Below are 5,294 nucleotides of genomic sequence, written 5' to 3'. Positions count from 1 at the left end.
AGTTAGCTTATGACACTTCCCCATATGGAACAGGTGCAGTAATTTCATACTTGATGGAAGATCATAGCAAAGGGCCTATTGCCTTTGTTTCTAGATCTCTTACCTCTGTAGGATGGAACTATACACAAATTGATAGAGAAGCTCTGAGTTTCATCCAGGGTGTTAAGAAGTTTCACCAATATCTGTATGAAGAATGATTTACTCTTGTTACAGATCATTAAACTACAAGCTTCCATTTTTTTTAAAACCAGAAAAACAGCACTAGCAATGGCTGCAGTGCAAATACAGCAGTATTCTTAGGCACTTGGTGTTACAATATTGAGTTCAAAAGGTTCAGTCAGCAGGCAAAAGCAAACTGCTTGTCATGCCTGTCATTGAAAGTGGGAGATAAGCATCATGCAGTGGAACAAGAGACAGTCGATATGTTCTATATGGCACAAATTGTGAACCCTTGCCAGAGACAAATGCCATGGCACAACACAAAACTGAAACGATCCAGTGCAGCTATAGTGGCTGACATTACAATGGGTTTATGCACATAAACAACCGTGCCCAGCTTTTTTGCGTGAAAACAATGGGTAAGCATATATCAAGGTTACCTAGTATAGCACCAGAATAATTATTCTGACAAAGCCGAATTCATATACGTCCCAAGAATTATGCAAAAGCTATCTGGGTATTGTAAAATGAATGTCATGGCCAGGACCCAGCAAATGAAATATGAGAGGGGAAATAACAAAACAGCCTCATAGATGTCAGCAAAAATAGCAAATACCTACTGTGCTCTTTTGCCAACTTGGGGACACTCAACTACGCCATGGCAACAAATCTACATAGACTATCCTGGCCCACTGATGAAGCACATGTTTTTGATTGCAGTAGGTGTTCTATTTATATGGCCTGAGGTATACTGAATGAATTTAACTGATACAAAGCACTAGCAGTGGGTCATGATTCTTGTTTTCCAGGACAAAAGTTCTGTTACAGCAAGAAAGCAACAGACCAGCAGCACACAAATGCACCCAGGCTTATATTTTTGTATGTATTTAGTGATCACTGTTATTTAGAACATTACTGTGGCCATGTGGTTAGTACCTACTGTTAATGTTGCAAAGAAAGCAAGGATGTCACACCCTGGCACTGAGCAAAAGATGGGATGGATGCTTAAACATATAATCATGAGACTGCCTGCCTTGCTTTACTACTGACTTCTGTACTCAGCTCTCTGGATAAGCATGCATACAAATGCTTCCCAGAGCCCCTCTTCTGTCTACCCATTTCTGCTTTAGCAGCCAACTTCTCAGGCTCTTCCACTCACCCCTAAACCACGTGAGCTGATGATACGGAGTGAAGTCCACAAAGAGCCTCCGACAGGGAGATGGAACTGCATCAAAAAAGAGAAGTAACCCAGAAAAAGGATGACAGTCATGGAATAGGAAGTGCCATAGCAAACTAGCTGCAGTGTCAGGGCGGGGGTGAGGTCCTGTGACAAGGCGAGGAAAAAGTAAGCTAAGGCCTTATCTCCTTGGGGAAGCTTTACCAGTTCTAAAGGCTTATTATAGGAAAGACTCCTCAGCCATGTTCTTATTGTGATAGAAGAGTAGCTTTTCCGATATATCTTAAACCTCTCCCTGTGTGACATTAACTCAACTGAACCAACTCAATGTATGCACAACAATGCCTGTTAGATATGATATCTATTATATTGCACACAATAACTCCATGTGTCACCACTCTTGTTCCAAAAAAACCAGTGCTTTATTTCAGTTTAGCTTCATCCACTTAAAAAAGTAGATTTGGATTTAAGGTAAGGTGCACGTAGAAAGAGCAATATCCATTTCTGAACAATTCCATGACTGGATAATCTGATTGGAAAAGAAAAGAAAAAGAAAAGAAAAGAAAAGAAAAGAAAAGAAAAGAAAAAGGAAGAAATTACTATGGGGAATGGTATAAGAATGGTGGCAGCTCCAGTTTCATCCAAGAAGCATCACCTAAAGGAGCAGCTTATTCCAAAAAGTGTAAACCTACTGCTTTGTTGTTCAGGTATCCAAATCCTACAGCACTGACCTCTCAGCTCATACAGGGGGCTGAGATCGAAGGAGAGATTCTGGTGGTAGCATATTTCTTGATAACAGGATACAAACACATTCTGAACTTACACTATGCACTATGAATTCAACTTCACAATCCCAGCACTAAGCAGCCTGCCACATTTATGACCAACTGCCCTCCTTCATTCCTCTCTTAGCCAAAAAAGACAAGAAAAAGTGATGAGCAGTTTCCAGATCAAACCTTTGCGATGACACATAAACAAGGTGCACCCACTTAAGATGACATTGTGCAGAACAGTGTAGCTAGTGGGGAAAATAAGGCCTTAGGAAAGGTAAAGCCTTAACTACGGGGCATATAAAGGAGCATTTGGAAAGAATCGTGCTTGCAAACAACATCTGCAAACCACCCTGAATATTCAATGCTTCTGTCCTCTCCTGACTTCTGGACATGTCTTGTTTGTGGATGTGCTCCGGGGTGTCAGCATCATGCTAAATTCTAGTGTGTGCATTAAATTCTTGTTGGTAGCCTAAATGTTACAAAAACCAATTCGTTCATTTATGGACAACATGGGCATTGACAAACACACACCTACATTAAAAGAATGAGATCAAGTGGAACAGCCTTAGAGCTCTGCTCAGCAGGGAACATACCCGCCATTTTTCCAGCGTCTAAGTAAACACTTAGCACTTTTTCCCTGGATTATAGCACCTTTCAAGACTTTTAGCAGGGATAAGTGCTTTTGAAGCATCGGGTTTGGAAGTCAGGAGACTTAATCCCAGCTCTGGCTGAGAATCATTGGGTGACCTTGAACAAGTCATTTAGTCCTCAAATTTTCCTCACAATTAATGCAGATAGTAATACTTCCCTAACTCACAGTGGTAGCTGGGAGGCTTAATCTTAATTAACGGTTTTAAGGCACCATCTCAAAGATCATCAGGACAAAAGACAACAAATTATCGTACTTATTAACAAAATAATCCTTAGCGCCCCAGTGAATGGGAAACAAATGCTACAGAAGGAGTTGGCATCAAGCAGCATTAAACTTGAATTCTCTTTCATATCACATTGCTTTGAGGATTGGCAACCTAAATTTGCTTCTTCTTGCAGTAGCCTGTTATTTGTACGGGCCTGTATGTTGGGAAGAGAGAAAACTTAAGTGTGCATAAAAGGAATTACATGATACGTTTGCCCAGTATAGCAGGGGGCAGGATTCGAAGAGCCAGGAGATCCCTGCCAAGGTCCTGTGGCTAGCTTGAGGTAGCACTCACCAAGTGGAGGAAAGATTATTAAATGCTGTATGACAAAGAGTGATGGGATAAAACTGAGAAAGGGAAAAATAAGTTAGATATCAGTAATACCCCCAAACCAGCCTGTTTTTGGTTCTTTTTCCCAAGGGATATAATGGAACCATTTAGAGCTAGACTGGCCAGAGCCCTGGATGTCAGGCTTCAGGACAACACCTTGCACTGGCAGGAAGTGATGCTAATGATTTAAGTAATTGGGTCTTTTTCTTTCCCTTCTCTGCTTTCTAGGAGTCTCCCTTAGGCAACAGTGTATTGCACTGAAGCATTAAGACACCGAGTCAATGAGGGCACGTGGAGACTAGAGACATTTGTCATAGCCAGATGTGATCCAGGGTCAGGTCCATACCTTGTCCAATTTATTCAGTTAAAGCAGCTTGTATGATACATCACAGATGATGGAGGGGTGGAAAGTTCCTCAAGGAGGAGGTATTCCAGTTCCATTTGTGATAGGGCAGGTGCAAAGACCCTTTAACTGCCTGTACAGGGAGGGCAGAGATGAAGATTTCAGATAAGTTTCAATACCCCAAGCAACAGAAAAGAAGGCAGACAGCACACATAAAAAGCTATAATAATCCCTGTGGACAATAAATACTGAGTCAACATGAGGCCTATGGGATGTGGTAGGCCAACACCATTGAGTAACACACAAGTGGTAAGTTCATGACGACAACATTTCCAAAGATGCAAATGGGAGCTGGTAACTGAAGATTTCCCAGTCTCCGTCTCTCCCTGTTACCAAAGGTTCCCGTGCTCAAACTCAGCCACCCTTTGCTCTGTGAGCAGTCCTATGAACATTGATGGCGTTAGTCACAGAGGAAGGATCCTGATCCAACATTTCGTTCCCTATTCTCAGTGGGTTCAGCATTGTAGCTTTAGGTACTACACAGTGAGTAAGTCATTAACAGGGAAGATGAAACTAGGAGAAGACTGGGCAAGATTCTTGGGTCACCCCACTGTTCCTGGTAGGATGCTTTGAAGTACCCCAAAATTTAAAGGACAACCCCCCAAACATCCCCCCCCTCACCCCCTCCACCTATTTGTAATTCTAGTGAGGTGAAGATGCATTTGTTTCATGAGAAAGCATGTCTGTGAAGGATTTTCAGCTCCCCAGTTCTTTATCAACAAGATTACCATTATCTCAGGTGACCTGGATCCCCCAAACTCAATAAAAGACATCACTTCATTCCCTTCCCTCAGTGGAACCTCCCTTGGTGAGTTGAAATCCACAGCCTCAAACTGTTCATTGTTGGCATTGTCTGATACGTCTCCCCAGAACAACTCCATGACTTCCCACCACCACGGCCCATCCCACCAAGTACCTTCCTCCACTTCTGGGATGAGCAAGCTTCACATTTCATTAGGAGTTAAACAGTACCACAGATATACAGATACATACCATGCACTGGAGAGCTGGGCCAAATACTGACCAAGCCCCTTTTATGAGTGCTTGAGTCAAAGTAGCCTTTCTATTGCTCCATGTTGTAAATAGCATTTATCATGTCACCCCTGGACCAGCACGGAAGAAAGATCACATTGCAGCTCCATCAAGGGGTCACTAGGATATTGGCCATTCACTGCAGTGCAAGCAAGCTAAGGCTTTAACAGCAGATGCTCCCCCTGTGTTCCTCTGGGCATAGGTAGGGAATGGTATCAGTGAATTAGCCCTTTTCTTGATCTCTGCCAACTACCATAGTCCTTTGAAAAACTTCCCATCCACTGATGGAGAGCTGACTCTCCTAGACTCTAACCTCCCATTTATGAGCTACTAGGCCTTGGGTCTGATGGGCCCTAGGGTACTTCCAACACCTCTTCCAACCTAGCAGTCCCTGTAGGTTGTGTGGTTGTGTAGAGAGAAGCTTTACTGAAGCACAGATTTACTCCACAATCCTGCAGATTAATTACAAACCAAGAGGGCCCCAGGAAGAAGGAAATGCTATA

The 5,294-nt window shown here is 42.7% G+C and overlaps 1 protein-coding gene across 2 annotated transcripts in view; it reads right to left on the bottom strand.

Moving 5' to 3' along the window:
• TLR4 (toll like receptor 4) overlaps positions 1–5,294 on the bottom strand; it is a 39,889-nt gene that overhangs the window by 16,572 nt on the left and 18,023 nt on the right. For both annotated transcript variants that reach the window (XM_019510517.1, XM_019510516.1), the window contains one exon: positions 3,703–3,832. The gene's annotated coding sequence lies outside the window, so the exon portion shown is untranslated. The remainder of the gene's footprint in view (positions 1–3,702; positions 3,833–5,294) is intronic.

The sequence above is a fragment of the Gavialis gangeticus genome, unplaced genomic scaffold (assembly GCF_001723915.1).
Source record: "Gavialis gangeticus isolate Ggan-Ray unplaced genomic scaffold, GavGan_comp1, whole genome shotgun sequence".
Taxonomy (NCBI): Eukaryota; Metazoa; Chordata; order Crocodylia; family Gavialidae; genus Gavialis; species Gavialis gangeticus.
This window is presented reverse-complemented; position numbering and strand designations above follow the sequence as displayed.